At 32.4% G+C, this 17,632-nt stretch overlaps 1 long non-coding RNA gene across 1 annotated transcript in view; it reads right to left on the bottom strand.

Annotated features, from left to right (window-relative positions):
- Window positions 1-16,564, bottom strand: part of LOC145269559 (uncharacterized) — a 54,737-nt gene extending 38,173 nt beyond the window's left edge. Inside the window, exon 1 of the long non-coding RNA XR_013865093.1 lies at window positions 16,338-16,564. This is a non-coding gene — a long non-coding RNA (uncharacterized LOC145269559). The remainder of the gene's footprint in view (window positions 1-16,337) is intronic.
- Window positions 16,565-17,632: the final 1,068 nt, after the last annotated feature.

Genomic DNA, 17,632 nt, shown 5'->3' on the forward strand with positions numbered 1-17,632 from the left:
TCAATTTTCTTATCAGTTTGTTCAAGCTCGGGGTGAGACATCCTATTGAATGCCAACCATCTACCTTCTAATACAGATAATCCGAGAGACCTTTTTAATATTCTGGCCGTCATTTTAGTGCAATTGTTTTAATCTCTCTTGCACTTGGTTCCAAAGTTATATTTGCCCGGTAATTTAAAAAAATTATTTTTCATAAGTTCAGTTACTCCTATAATTACTGGAATGATAGCAATCTTCCATAGATTCCAGTTTCATCTAATGTCATACATAAGACAATGGTATTTCGTTATCATTTCTCTCAGTTCTGTTTATCCTAGCATCATTGTAGATACTAACTTCTACTAAGGTTGCTTCTTTCCCCTGCTTGTTCCATATCAATATCTCAAGTTTCATGCTTCCAGTTTCTAGCTATGTAGAAACTGGATAGTCATAGTGGATGGTGTATAACTTATTCCCAACTGTTCTTCCTGGTATATATTCAAAGGACTTACTGTTGCATTCCATATCCAACCTTTGGCAGATCGTCCAGTGAAGATATTTGCACACGCCCTTGTGTTAATTAATCAAGCACTAGTTCGCCACTTAATAGATAATAGACGTCTTTCTGACTGACAGTATGCATTTAGGAAAACCCTTTCTGCAGGTATAACTATAATCTCCTGGCGTTGGATATGGTACTGTTCAAATTGATATCATACAGTATTATTTGACGCCTAATAAAAATAAATCTTTCTTAGATAAAAAAAATCCCAAGTATCAATAAATATGGATGTGCAACAGGAGTCAATATTCGGACCATTATGTCCTGATATTCATAAACAAAATCCCTGATAAAATCGTCTCTGGTATGGGTATATTTGCTGATGATACTATGCTCTATAACAGATTTGAGAGGAAAACTAATGAATACATATCTAAAGAAATTCCTAAGATTCTAGAAGACCTGTTTGTAGTGGAATGAGGCTGAAACTGGATTATAACGTTCAATGCTACTGAGACTAAACTTATTGCCTTTAATAATCAGAAGAGACCCTATCAGTCACCGATTGCTAGAGCTAATGATAAACTACCTGAAATCCTTTCAAGTTCTTAGGCTTAACAATTAAAAAAAACAACACGAATTGGAACAAATACATTGAGATAATCGCCAAGGCTGCTGCGAGGAAAGTGCTGTGTTCCTATTAATCAAAGCTGAAAGCACCCTTCATTTCTACAGAGCCATTTTTCGCCCATGCATGGGATATTGTTGTCACATCTGAGTTAATGCATCGGCCAATAGTCTTTCCTTCAAGATAATATGAGAAAAGGAGTCACCAACCTAATAGATCTCGCACTGTCGGCAAAATTTCAACCTCTGTCTCATCGCTAAAATGGGGTATATCTGTGACTGTTTTACAAGTACTTTAATAGTAAGTGCTTGGAATAACTCAAAACACTAGGACCCTGTCGACATAAATACCGCTGACAAACCAGAAAATCAGTTAAATCCAACCGTTACACTCTAGATATCGTTGGATTCCGTCCAGCTTTCTAATCAAATAGCTTCCTCCCTCGAACTGCTATAGCTTTGAATTCCCCACCATGCCCCTGCTTCCCTGATTGCATCGACATTCAGAAATTCAAGTGTAATATGAACAGACATCTCCCTGCGAAACCTCCTACATAGTATCCCAGAAAATTTGGTCCCTATCAGTAGCCCCTTACGACTTAGTGGCACTGTAGAATATTTGGGTTCAATACATAGTGGAAAAAAAAGGTTATCGAGCCTCCTTATCTATATACACCAAAATGACTGTTAACCCATTCTTCTATTTTTTGCAATGGGAGTTATTACTATGTATTTGACGACTTTTTTGGTGATATTTCCATCGTATACTTGTTTTCTGATTTCGATTTATTGTACAAAAGTTTTGTTAAAAAGTTTGGACAGTTTCGTGAAGGAAGTTGTTCTGCTACCCCTTGTTTCATCTTGTTGGTGCGTCATATTTAGATTTGGATTGTGGGAGCTTATCCAAAATTGGCCAGTACTTGAGATAGTGGCACCATACAGATGGTCAATCTCTGGTCAGATACATTCTAGGCAAACACTGGTTTTTCTATGTTATTATAAGTGACTAGTATGTTTATGTCCTTTGAAGCCAGTCAACTATGCCACAGTTGTATGTTTTCATTTACATGGCAACATATTTAATGGTAATGTTATTGTTTTGTTTGTAAGTTTTGGTTTTAATGTATTCAATCTTAGCCTAATTAAAAACATTCAGACTACTGTGTCGCTGATATATTTTTGGTGGTGGAATATTTTTTTTGTTTGGACATATTGAGGGATAATCCATCTAGGCCTCTATCCTTCCCTTATGGTATAGACCTCTTGCTAAAGCATATGCCATCCATATTTTGCAACATATTCTATGTAATTAGTCACATATTTAACAAGAATCTTGTTTCTTATCAGCATGTCTTCGCCTGTGTTGCAACATATTTTGTTTTATTGTAAAAGATGAGTTACATATTTCACAAGAATATGGTTTCTCTCCAGTATGTGTTCGCATGTGTTCAAGCATAGTATCTTTCCGCGTAAAAGAAGATCCACATACTTCACAAAAATATGGTTTCTCACCAGTATGTGTTCGCATGTGTTTCAGCATATGATGTTTCTGTGTAAAAGAAGAGCCACACACCTCACAAGCATATGGTTTTTCTCCTGTATGTATTCGCATATGTTGTAACATACTTTGTTTCTGTGTAAAAGAAGAACCACATACTTCACAAGAATATGGTTTCTCTCCAGTATGCGTTCGCATGTGTTGCAACATATGTTGCTTTGTTGTAAAAGAAGAGCCACATATTTCACAAGAATATGGTTTCTCTCCTGTATGTGTTCGCATGTGCTGTAACATATTTTGTTTTGTTGTAAAAGAAGAACCACATACCTCACAAATATATGGTTTTTCGCCAGTATGTGCTTGCCTGTGTTGCAACATATGTTGTTTTGTTGTAAAAGAAGAGCCGCATACTTCACAAGAATATGGTTTCTCTCCAGTATGTTTTCGCATGTGTTTTAACATATTTTGTTTTATTGTAAAAGAAAAGTTACATACTTCACAAGAATATGGTTTCTCTCCAGTATGTGTTCGCATGTGTTTCACCAGCGTATCTTTTCGTGTAAAAGAAGAGCCACATACTTCACAAGAATATGGTTTCTCTCCAGTATGTTTTCGCAAGTGTTTCAGCATATTTTGTTTCTGTGTAAAAGAAGAGCCACATACTTCACAAGAATACGGTTTCTCTCCTGTATGCGTTCGCATGTGTTGCAACATATGCTGTTTCGCTGTAAAAGAAGAGCCGCATACTTCACAAGAATATGGTTTTTCTCCAGTATGTGTTTGTATGTGTTTTAACATATTGTTTCCATGTAAATAAAGCCACATACTTCACAAATATATTGTTCCTCTTAAGTATGTTGTTGCAAATGTTTCAGTGTTTTGGTTCTGCATAAAAGAACAGCCAAATGCTTTACAAGAATTTTGTTTTTCTTTAGTATGTGTTCGCATATGAATAACCACATTATTTGGAAAACAAGAAAATATAAGAATATGAATATCAATATTATATCTGAGTCTGTTAGTCATATGCAAGACTATGTACATTGAACGCGTGCATTAGTGACAAGCATAAACATTAATGTTCAACTAAATAAAATAATAAGAGAAAAATACATATTTGGAGAGGAAGTACACGTATAATTGACAAGAAAATATTTTCTCTAATATATAATCCAAAATTTGAATTTGATGAAAGAAAAACATCTGTATTATCCAAAGTGGTTTTACATAAACATTTTTAACATTTAAATAATTACATTTTGTAGGACATTTCACCAATAAAATGTACATCAATTCAATCCAATGATACTTGTTTTTCTCATGATTGCAGGATTCTCTGTAAAAATTTAAAAGTTAAAATATCTTTAATGCCAAGAAAACATTAATTCATGCAGTTTCTGTAAAATTAAAACAATTAAAATATCTTAAATGCATCGTCATATTTTGTAAATAAATTTTTGAGGATTAAAATTATTACACATAATATTTTACCTTAATTACTTTATTTATTTAATCAGTTTTCATGTAAAGAAATATTCAGTAATTTATTGAAACTTGTTTCCTCATTTATCGTTGAAAGAATGCATAAAATTGTGGTGAAAGTAATGACGGTCGAAGGGATATTTAAAAGCAATTATGATTGCCAGATGTAAAGTGACTAAAGTTGAACGTGAATATTACATGATTACAGGATTCTCTGTAAAAATTAAAAAATTAAAATATCTTTAATGCCAAGAAAAAACATTAATTCATGCAGTTTCTGTAAAATTAAAACAATTAAAATATCTTAACATTAGAAAATGATAACAGATGGAAAGAGAAGGACTGACACTACATTAACGATTAAATAAAAGAATAATAGTAACGATTAAATAATAAAATAATAGTAATGATTAAATAATAGTAACGATTAAATAATAGTAATGATTAAATAATAGTAACGATTAAATAATAGTAACAAATAATAAAATAATAGTAACGATTAAATAAAAGAATAATAGTAACGATTAAATAAAAGAATAATAGTAACGATTAAATAATAGTAACGATTAAATAATAGTAATGATTAAATAATAGTAACGATTAAATAATAGTAACAAATAATAAAATAATAGTAACGATTAAAAAATAGTTACAATTAAATAAAAAAATAATAGTAACGATTAAATAAAAGAATAATAGTAACGATTAAATAAAAAAATAATAGTAACGATTAAATAAAAAAGCAGACAAAACTTTTTAAAATAAATTTTTGAGGATTAAAATTATTACACATAATATTTTACCTTAATTACTTTATTTATTCATTAAATCAGTTTTCATGTAAAGAAATATTCAGTAATTTATTGAAACTTGTTTCCTCATTTATCGTTGAAAGAATGCATAAAAACAATTGCGGTTGAAGGAATACTAGAGAGCAATGACGGTCAAAGGGATATCTAAAAGCAATTATGATTGCCAGATGTAAAGTGACTAAAGTTGAACGTGAATATTAAAAACTACATTCAGTAATTTATTGAAACTTGTTTCCTTATATTTATGGTCTGAGGAAGGCAAAAAAGTAATTCGGGTTGGAAGAACAATTACTAGGGCTAGGACAACAGCATATTCTTTTCATTTTTTTACTCTCGAGTGTGTATTCGTTGATATCTTATATACTTTTATATAGCGTGATGTGGTTGATATCTTATATGCTTTTATATAGAATGATGTGGTTCTCAGTTGATTAACTGTGTCTCACTCTGTCAGATATATACTTAAGAGTCAAAACAATGATAAGAATATTTTGCTGTCATAGGCCTAGTCATTGCCGAAAAGCAGACCTGTATAGTTTGGGATAGAGGGTGCTATTGCAAATTACACCAGTTTAGTTTTGATTTTTCAATTTTGACCGATTAGTAGCTATTTTAACGAATTAACCCCAAATGTGATACCTTTCACATGTTTGAAGTTTTTTATTTGTCAAGTTTCAAGTTTATGTAACAAGAATTGACGGAGTATTTCTGTAGATATTGTTCTGTACACATACAAACATTGACAAGATATATATATTTATATGTTGTTTAAAGTTAGCAGACGGAATGGAGAAGAAGAAAAAGAAAAACAGGTCAAATAAACGGAGGTCTTACCGTGTGTGTGTCGGGCGAGGTTGAGCGAAAGAGAGAGAGAGAAATCAAGCTGGTGGCCATAGTTTTAAAAGGTGTGCTTTGGTAGAAGTCACGTGAAATCACGCGGGAGGCATGTATAAAAGGAGTTGACAGGTTTGCTCTGTGTGAGGCAGACAGACGAAGATTGGTACCAGTGGTGATCTCAAACCCGGTGGTTGTTGGCTTGCAAAGACGAATTCCTTTTTTTATTTCTTTAATTTTGTTGTCCTAAACCAGGAACACTTCATATATATTTTGTAAAAGGAATTATAGTAAATCGCTCGTCAAGAAAAATAGTTTTGTCTAGAATTCTCAAGTAAGCCACAGTATTGATAGACTATAATAAATATTTTAATTCTACCACATGTAGCCTGGGGAGCCAGGAGGTAAGTGGCAAATAAATTTTCCATACAAAACTTGCATCTACATTTATTCACACGATAAACATTTTGATTGTGATTGTTAACCAAACTTTCATTAATCAAACACAAGTTTTTACAAATGAACATTTCAATGATGAAAATTTAACTTTTGTATTCTTGTATAAAATGTTTTGTCTAAAATTTCGTTTTTGCAAATTTTTATTATAAACTCATTTTATATTTTAGATTTCTACCTATTGACACTTTTATTATTTCAATGTTTCATTTATTTCTACATTTATGTCCGTGAATATCTTTCATTCTCTTCATTTGCTAAAACATAACATCCATACAACACCACATTATGTTGGAATTTTATCACGTTTGTTATATACCGTTTTACATGTTAGCATGTGTTAAGTTGATACTAACGAAATATGCATAAAAAGAAGAATTTATAATGTCCATTGAAGATTCATAGAAGAAAATAAAATGTTTTGTTGACACAACATGCAAAGAGGAAATTTAAAATTGTTATATGCAAAGACGATTAAGCATCGTTATGAATGGTTATGCCCCGTAAAACAATGTTTATTTATTATTATTATTATTATTGGTAAAAATGTCCCTTTATTCCTTTTTTTAACAGTTTCCATATATTTTAATACAGGCTTACTGCATGTCAACCAAGCCAAAATACCATAATGACTTTTGAGTTGATAATTACGAAATATGCATATAAAAGAGAATTTATAGAAGATTCAGAGATAAAAAATATGTTGTTTTGTTGGCACAACATGTTGACAGGAAATTTAAAATTGTTACATGCAACGACGATTAAGCATCGTTATGAATGGTTGTTGCCAGTAAAACAATGTTTATTTTTTTTATTATTATCGGTAAAAATGTTCCTTTTTTAAAACTGTTTCCATATATTCTAATACAGGCTTACTATTTGTGTTAACCAAGCCAAAATGTCATAATGGCTTTTGAGTGACTTTTCCACAATGATATCTGTGGGTAAAACACGATTTATTTATCTGGATGATTGTTCCCAGACTATCAAATTTATGAGGTTATTAATAAAATATGTCACTCATATTATTTGGAATGCTGCATATCTATTATTTGCCATTGTCCCCAACCATTTAGTTGCATCATGACATATTTTTGCCTTTGTTCTTTGGTTCTTTATATATATTGCTGATATCCTTATTGTAAAGATTACTTGGACAAAAAACCCTGATTTTTATTGCATAAGTTTTATTTTATAAGTTCCTTTTCCATGCTTAAGAAACGTAAATATTATTGAAAGTAGAATATAGCCTGCATGTTTCGTAAAAATATAAAAGATATATTCTAGTGCAGATTTTTCCATAGGATTGAATAATGCACCAAGGAATTATCACCACCCTCTGCTTAGTTATGAAGAGATTTTTGCTAAACTCAACAACGGAAACTTTTTCTAAATTTGATTTAAGTGATGCTTATTTACAAAAAAACTGGTGGACGAAGAGTACTACTTGAATTTTATATTGCAGTTAACCAATAATATTCTACATACCTTCAGTGCACAGAATGCTGCAATGGACGTATTGTCCTGCCCCTTATTCTATGTACTGAAGATATCACCTCCAGCAATTGGTCTTGGATCCGTTGTTACTTGAATTTGAAAATTTACATACTTCAGACACACAGATCATCTTTATCAGCTCTTAAGATTCACATCACTTATTTTTTTTTCATGTTATTAAAGGGTTGTTTTTGATACCATACTCAACCTGCAAATGACACATGACATCAGTACATGAACATGCATCTTGCCAAAATTCAAAGACGTACAAATATATCCCTGCACATCTTGGTACATGCAGTACTCCAGACACTCAGTTCAGTCATGTTTATATTTTTTTTTTTTTTACACAGTGATCACCACTTATCAAGGCCCGGAAGCCACTCAGGGATAAGGGTTATTGCAAGTACATTACGTTAGTGAAGAGATTTGATGAAGTGTTTAATTAGGGGGGCGGTTCATTAGGAATTTGTTAACATTAGACTTGAAGACATCCAAGTTGTAGTCCGGAGGGAAGCAGGCAGAGGAACAGAGTTCCACAGGCGTGCAGTTCTAGGAAAGAAGCTTTGTTCATGAAATCCGCGTTTTGATTTAGGCACAGATATAGAGTGGGGGAAATTTTTCACAGTGGATTCAGCTAGACGGGTGTTTTTCGTGAAAGATTGGCGAGGGGGGACCAGGGATTGGAGTTCAGACGAGCACCTGCCATGAAAATAACGATAAAACAAGGATAGGCTCGCAACGTCTCTTCTGTGGGAGAGGGGTTGCAGGGTAGAGAAAAGGACATCCCCCACTAAACCACGAAGTCTATTTTGTACTCTGTCAAGGCATGATAGGCTGTTTTTGGCAGCTCCTGCCCAGATATGGCAACAGTATTCCATCCTTGGCCGTACTTGGCTTTTATATAGATAGAGAATTGCAGTAGTGAGATATCTTCTGGAGCGGTAGAAGGACCCCACCATCTTTCCAGCGACCTTGGCAACAGACTTGATGTACGTGTTCCATTTCAGATCAGGAGTAAAGGTCAAACCCAGAAGCTTGTCAAAACACGGGGCCTCACCCAGACGAGAGCCATCCATCACAATTGATGCCAGCTGGGGATCAGAGCGTTGATGATGTTAGGATAGGAGTTTGGTTTTGGATGCATTAAAGGTAACTAGCCACATCTTCCCCCACTGAACCACGCGCTCGAGATCAGAGGAGAGAGAATCTGAGAGAACTTTGTCATTTACAGCCTTTGATGTGTTGCCGTAGATGGTCGTGTCATCAGCATAGATATCAATGAATGATTTAAGTATGTGTTTAGGGAGGTCATTGATGTAGATCAGGAAGAGAGTTGGGCCCAGGATTGACCTCTGAGGGACTCCAGCATTTATATTGCAGGCCTCCGATTTTTGTCCATCTACCACTACTCTTATGAGCCTATCGGAGAGAAATGATTTAATGATCGAGAAAACATTTCCAGTTATACCGTAGCTGGAAATCTTGTAAAGTAGACCCTTATGCCATACATTGTCAAAGGCCTTTGATATGTCAAGAGCAATTGCTCTAGAAAGGAAGCCTTTGTCAAGAGATTCACTAATCCTGTGGGATATAACCGTCAGCACATCTGCGGTAGATCTTGCAGAGCGGAAACCATATTGTGTGTCACTAAGAAGGTTATTCCTGCTGAGGTGGTTGACTATTTCTCTATTTAATATTGATTCCAGCAACTTACTCATAACACAGAGAAGACTTATTGGTCTGTACTGAGAGGGAGATGATTTATCACCTGAATTCTTAAATACAGGGCAAACTGATGAGGTCTTCCAGGGGGTCGGAAAGCACTTCTCCTTAAGGCAGCGCTTAAATAGTTTCGTAAGTATGGGAGCAAGTTCTGGTAGAAGCTTTTTTAACACTATAATTGGGATGCCATCAGGGCCAGTTGCTTTACTGGAATCTAGGGTTTTTATTAGGTTGGCGACCTCATGCACGGATATTTGTATGTTACCTAGCTTGTTCTGTGTTATAGGAGGAAATATGGGGAGTTGATGGCCTTCGTCGCATAGGGTAGAATTAGCTGCAAAGTTCTTTGCAAATAGTTTGGCCTTGTCTGACGCTGACGAGATGACCTCAGGTCCATTGATATTGATTTCATTAGAGATTAAATATGGTAATATGACTAGCTATCATCTGGCTTCTGATGGGAAGATAGAACCTTTCTATCACCAATTGAAACCTGCATTGTGTGTTTATCCTGACCAATAAAGATGGAGGAAGTTTGTACCGAATGTCTTAGTTGTTTGCCATGCAACTATCAAGCAAGATCTTGATTACTCTCCAACTAGACTAGCCTTAGGTAAGAGACCATTAAACCTAAGGATGTTCATAAGCTTCTCTCACTCAACCTTACATTGGTTCTTATTGCAAGCTTTCTATGCAATGACAAATTATTCACCCTTGACAGGCATTTGAAGACACAAAAGCTCATATTTCTTGTACATACACATTGCATCAACCCATCCTAATAAAAATGCATACATTTCCAAAACACAATTGTACCCCCATTACGTGTAGTTGATGGTGAGGCCTTAAAATCTATTATATGATTTCTGCTTACCAAAACATTTTTCTATTGAAAAATAATTTTATCTAAAAAGCTAAATATATTTTCTGCCTAAAATAGTGTTCACTGCAAGTATACACATTGTTTTATTACAAAGAAAAATCTCTAAATTGATTTTTTTTTAATCTTCTATTTTTGTTATTTATAACTGCTATATCTACCAAAAAGCACTACCTAATTTTTCTGTTAGCTTTTCTCCAAACCACATAAATAATAGATACAAATTTGTTTTTTTTTGAGAAATGTTGCTGTGTGCGATTTAGTTATATACTGACTGATCGATACTGACTAATGCACTTACATGTATCATTGAGTTTATTTGTTCCGTAAAGAACTACGTCAACCCCTTTCAGCACCTAAATAATACTTACAATAAAAGATTTATCTTTTTTGAAGAAATGTTGCTGTGGACGATTTGGTTACATACTGACTGAGTATATTTGTTCCTTAAAGAGTACAACACATTCACGTTGACACACCAGTTCTCACCAGATCACTGAAGTTAAGCAACGTTGAGCCTGGCCAGTACCAGACGGGTGACCATTTGGGAAGGCAAGGCACTGTATGTACCTTCTAGAAAAGTTGGGCGTGGGGCCAGCACCCTCACCCTGTAAAAAGAACTCCTCGCTACAAAAACATCTACAAAAGTTGTAGATGGCCTATGCCCCTCAAGGGCTATGGTTCCTCATAGAACTACTTCAACCCCTTTGATAATCACCGTCAGTTAGCAGAAAGATCCTTGAAAGCTATAAAGAAATACGCCCCTCTCTCTCTATCTGTCCTGTCCCTTCCTACTGAATGGCCAATCAGCAACAGCCTTTTACTGAAGATAACAGCTCAAAAACTTTCAGTAACCCAACTGTACCTTTACTCATTTGAACAGTGTCAAACTTTTCTTTAACTTATACAAAACGATATAGTTAATTGAATAAACACTTTTGTTGTTGTTGTTGTTGTTGTTATAAAAACATTTTCTTTTTCCTTTCATGTGTTCGTTGAACCATCATCTTTATACAAGTATGCCGGACAGTATGTGGCCGTTTGATGATTAGTAAATACAAGACAATTTCTAGAAATGATTGTTTATATTAACTATATTATGAAATTATTAAAAGTCAACGCAAATAAAAAAAAACATCTACTTGCTGATGGATATCTGGTATTCACTTATTTAAAACTAAAGTTTCAATACTAAAATAATTTTTGGTGCTGTTTTAAAATTAAATTAAAAGATATATAGAATTTTTTTAAAAGCCAAAAACAATGCGGATAAAGACCGGAATCATGAAAGTAAAAAATTGAACAACAAACAAATGTAGACGGGTATGCTTGAGTAGAGGAGTGCCTAGCCATTTATTCGTCTATCATTCTTCACCTCAATGTATACTTATTTATAACCAAGTTGCTGGTATGTCCGGTGTATGTAAAGTCCGTGGGTGGTATGGAACTTTGATTAATTTCGAGAGAAAGGGACTTCTCTTTTTCAAAATAGAAGACAAAAGTAGATTCAAGATGGCGGAAGAGAATGTGACAGGATTGCAGAAAAAGGTCAGGGTCAGTTGGGGGTAATTTTATTTTACTTATTTATTTTTTTTATTATTTCTGTTGTAAGCTTTGGTTATATATATACATATATATTATTTTTCTTTTATTTTATATAATATTGTATAATTTATCATTATTGTTATTATTATTGTTATCATTATTATTAGTAGTAGGATTGTTATTGTTATTATTATTATGCTGACAAGGGGTTTCATTCTTTACAATAATAGTATTGAAGTGAAGATAACAGTGTAAGGCCTTATTTTATCTCTTTTTAATGTATTATTATTATTATTATTATTATTATTATTATTATTATTATTAGATATACATATATATGTGTTTTATACTAGTTTGTATTAAATATTAATTTTTTTTCGATGCTGTTGTTGATGCTTTTATTTTGTGTTCTTTTGTTTATAGTTTGTTTTTTTGTTTTGTTTTATCTTTTATGTATCTGTGTTCGTGTGTTAAGAAGGTAATTCGGGCTTATTCTTTTATGCATTTATGTTTTTTTATTTGTTTTATTTTGTAGCTATAATACTCTGTCTTTGTTTATGTATATAGGCACTTATCTATATATTTTTATTGAAATATGCAGTACCGTAAGATATTTCACTGTGGTTGTTCATAACATCTAATGATAAGAACTATCATCTTTATACAATTATGCCAGACAATATGTGGCCTTTTGAGGATTAGTAAATACAAGACAATTTTTAGAAACAGTTGTAATCAAATTTTATTTTATATTAGTTTATTATGAAATTATTAGAAGTCAACTCAAATTAAAAAAATCAAGAAAAAAAGAACATTTACTCGGTGTTGATACCTGGTATAAAATTTCAATGCTAAATTAATTTTTGGTTGATTCATTTAAAATAAAAAGGGGGAGATAATTGCATATTTCGCCGTTTTCAGAAGTTCACTGAAAACACTTTATAATTGGAATATTCATTATTTAATAAAATTACTATTTCTTTTTTTTTTGAAATGTGATTTTTTTGTTATTATTTTTAGTACTTATACAGAGAAGATAGCATGTTGAAATAATGACGTGATTATTTATTAACATGGATTCCATGAAAAAAGCTTCTTTCTTAGAACTGCACGCCTGTGGAACTCTGTTCCGTCTGCATGCTTCCCACCTGACTACAACTTGGATGTCTTCAAGTCCAACGTTAGTAAATTCCTAATGAACCACCCCCTTAAGTAAATACTTCATCAAATCTCCACACTAACGTAATGTACTTGCAATAACCCTTATCCCTGAGTGGTTTCCGGGCCTTGATAAGTAGTGACCACTGTGTAAAAAAAAAAAACATTCTTAACGTGGGGGGGCGTTTTATAACTATTAGATACTTTCACCTAACAATGTAGTAAATTAAACTTACTGTAAAACTTTAATTTTATGGAAAACACCACAAAAAATATCACAGATTATTTTCTGCATAGCTGCAAATGACACATTTCGTAAAATTGAAATATTCTTGGTGCTAATTTAGGACGTTACTTATTATCAATATTATTATTATTTACAGAAACTTGAAAAAAAAAGCAACAACAACAAATGTGTCACATTTTTTTTTACAGTTTTTGCAGTTACAATAAGGGAAATGTGAAACAGAAAATAGTTTTACAGTTTACAATATTTCACATATGTTAAAAAAAAAGCCATTAAATTCAAACAACATAATATGTATGAATCCAGTAGCGACAGTCATAATAGATTGTGCAGGTTTAAATAAAGTATATTTAAATAAAGTACATTTTAAAAAGAATGTAACTATATTTGAATAAACAAAAAACAAAATGTAAATATGTTTGAAAAAATATATAAACAAAAAATATCTTGCTGCTAATACAGAGAGTGATCCATGCTATTTTTTAAATCGTATTTCCACATTTGGTATTTGGGTCTAATATTATTTTATATAAGAATAAATAGTTTTTTTGGGTTTGTATTACTGTACACATAGATTCGAAAAAGTTGTGAAAAACAAATATAGAACAAATAAATGTTATCAAAGGCAAGATAAGTTATTTTTCTACCTAACTGGATATATTTTTTGTGTTTTTATTCAGTGTAACATGTTTATTCAGCTCGAAAAACATGCCGTGTTTACCGATGTATTGGAAAATTCAAAAATGGCAGCCGACTCTCTCTCGGAGAGGGTACGTTTGGGAAAAGGTATTATAAATAATAAACTAGAAAAATACTGTTAGAAAACAACCGAATATATGTCAACTTATGTCACGGTAACATATATTGAGCGAATTTCTAACAGTATTTTGTCTAGTTTATTATTTATAATACCTTTTCCCAAACGTACCCTCTCCGAGGGAGAGTCGGCTGCCATTTTGAATTTTCCAATACATCGGTAAACACTGCATGTTTTTCGAGCTGAATAAACATGTTACACTGAATAAAAACACAAAAAATATATCCAGTTTGGTAGAAAAGTAACTTATCTTGCCTTTGATAACATTTATTTGTTCTATATTTGTTTTTTGACAACTTTTTCGAATCTATGTGTACAGTAATACAAACCCGTTTTTTTTAATAATCTTTTGTCTATCAAATAATTTACGCTACTAAACTTCACATTTACCGGCACTAATACAGTTACTGATCACAGCTATTTTTTTAAATCGTATTTCCACATTTAATTAAAGTTTTATGATGTGTTTTTTTTATTCAATTGTAAGGTTAAAGTACAGAATATGTACAAAACATCCTCCCCTCCCCATGTTAAGAATGGCTTTTTAAATAATAACGTTATTTCAGCATGGATCACTCTCTGCATGAGTACCAATATCTTTATTAATAATTAGTTTGCCTAAATATATAAGTAACCACTTTTGAAGAATAGCAGAAGTATAGTATCTATTTTGTGCTTCCATACTTCAATTGATAGATCTGCCGCCATATTTGAAAGTTAAGGTCTGGTTTCATGCACAGTTTTATTATTATTATTATTATTATTATTATTATTATTATTATTAGGTAAATGTGAAGTTTAGTGGCGTAAATTATTTGATAGACAAAAAATTATAAAAGCTATTTATTTTTATATAAACACAAATTAGACTCAAATACTGAAATAAAACCAGAAAAAAATTCATGTTTTTTCATCATTTTTATTAAACGAAATGGGCAACATTCGCGGCCGCCGTATTGCTTTTAAAGTTTGGCCTTTTTACTGTTTCATAGATAGGCCCTTTTAAGGCCAAATTTGGTCGTTTTATGCTCTTTTGTTTGTTTTTGGCCGCAAATTTGGCCTTAAAAAGGCTATCTATCAAACAGTAGAAAGGCCAAATTCTAATAGCAATACGATGGCCTCGAATGTCGTACATTTAATCTAATAAAAATAATTAAAAAAATGGTATTAGTGCACTTATTGATCCGTGCTGAAATAATAACGTTATTATCTAAAAAGCCATTCTTAACATGAGGAGGGGACGGTGTTTTGTACATATTCTGTACTTTAACCTTACAATTTTATAAAAAAACATATCATAAAACTTTAATTAAATGTGGAAATACGATTAAAAAAAAATAGCTGTGATCAGTAAGTGTATTAGTGCCGGTAAATGTGAAGTTTAGTGGCGTAAATTATTTGATAGACAAAAGATTATTAAAAAAAACTATTTATTTTTATATAAAATAATATTAGACCCAAATACCAGAAAAAAATCATGTTTATTATTTTTTCATCACTTTTATTAAACAAAATGTATCACATTCAGGGCCGCCGTGTTGCTTTTAAAATTTGGTCGTCTTACTGTTTGACAGATTGGCCTTTTTAAGGCCAAATTTGGCCGTTTTATGCTCTTTCATGGACCATGTTTTTGACCGCCATATATTTTTTTTGTAATGAAGGTGTGTAAAAAAAAAAGACCAAATTTGGCCTTAAAAAGGCCCTGTCAACCAGTATAAAGGCGAAATTTTAATAGCAATACGACGGCCTCGAATGTCGTACATTTAGTCTAATAAAATTAATGAAAAAATAATAAATGAATTTTTTTTTCTGGTTTGAGTCTAATGTGTTTTATATAAAAATAGTTTTTATAATTTTTTGTCCATCAAATAATTTCCACCGCCAAACTGCACGTTTACCTATTATTATTATTCATTAATTATTTATTCAGTATTATTATTTATTAACTTATATATTTATTTGCTGCGGCAAATTGAATTATCTCGGCCATCTCCCGATAACGGCGAAATATGCAATTATCTCCCTTGTTTATTGTTCTAACGTAGTTTAATTGTCAACAAGCAACTAATTTTTCGCTATGATCAACCGAATTCGCATAAAATTGTCAAAGAGATTAAATTTTTAATTATGTTTTTTAAAAAGTTAAATTTATCTAATCCCAATTACAGACATTTGCTTTCTAAAATTGCTTTCCACCTCGGTGTGATATATATTTTTTTTAATTAATAAAAACATATTTACAAAAAGGTTGAAATAATTCAAATAATATTTTACTTACGTTTGCTTGACTTGTTTCATCGAAACATTCGTTGATGTTTTAAGGGTTGAGTGTGTGTGTGTTTTTTTTTGTTTTGTTTTGCTTTAAAAGGCAGAATTAAGTGACTCTTTTGATGTTATCGTTGTTAAATTTAAATCTATAAATCTAGCTCTGTGAGGTCATTGCTGAGCATGAAAAAGGTCGGCACATGCGCAATCAACCCAAACAAGTCTCTCTCTCTCTCTCTCTCTCTCTCTCTCTCTCTCTCTCTCAAGTTTTTGTTGTTGTTGTTTTGTGTTTTTATAATAATAATAATAATAATAATAATAATAATAATAATAAAAAGCGGGAAATGATTGAGAGTTAAAAAATCAAGGATCACACTGATTACGATTGATTTTAATTCGTTGATGTTTTAAGGGTTGAGTGTGTTGTTTTTGTTTGTTTGTTTGTTTGTTTTTTGCTTTAAAGGGTAGAATTAGGTGATGTAAGAATTTCTCTTACTCGTTTTTGCCTTTGGCAGAATGAAAGAGACACTCAGAAAAGCAACAAAGGCTCACCTTAAATTCCAAGAATATTTTATTTACAAGAAAGATAAAATGAGTCCATATTTGCAAAAGAGTGCACCTCTTTAGCTTCAGCCAAATGGCGGGTAGTTTATGCCTCGAAAGGTGTAGGTAGTTTTCTTCTTTGAAGATGCTGGTGGAATTCGGCCGCTCGTAGAAGTGGTTGAGGGTTCTTCGAAATCCTTCCAGACTGGTCAAATAAGAACAACGCACATTGCGATCGATGTTCCATAATAAAGGATGCCCTCCTGCGGGCAATGATGATGAATGTAATTAGTCCATAAACATTTTTGCCTCAGGCTTGTATCCGCATTTAAGTGAGCGGAGATAACAAATAGAATAGAACCCTGCCTTATAGTACATTTGGCACGGAGCAAGACACCACGCGTCTGCTTTGCTCGACACGGAATGGAAATCTGTTTGAAGATACACAATATTCCCGCCAATTCCTGAATCCTCCGCAGCAACTGAAACAATGCCATTTCATTGGTCAAAATAATCGCGTGATTGAACAATCTAGCAGTTATCGCCCTTGCATTCTGAAATTTCTAACACACTGCCAAAGGAAGGAAGAGAAAGAAATGGATTACTCATTTCTTTCTTTTTTTTATCGGGAAATTAATGATTGTCGCCTATTTGGACAAGTTATTACAATGAAATTCTGTCCCAAAGGACTTAATATTAACACAATAATAACAATTAAATTCAATGTGTGTCTGTTGTCAATCTGAACTTATAACGATCTCTCTA

Source organism: Euprymna scolopes, chromosome 45 (assembly GCF_053919585.1).
Source record: "Euprymna scolopes isolate OS-2025 chromosome 45, ASM5391958v1, whole genome shotgun sequence".
In the NCBI taxonomy this organism is placed as follows: Eukaryota; Metazoa; Mollusca; class Cephalopoda; order Sepiida; family Sepiolidae; genus Euprymna; species Euprymna scolopes.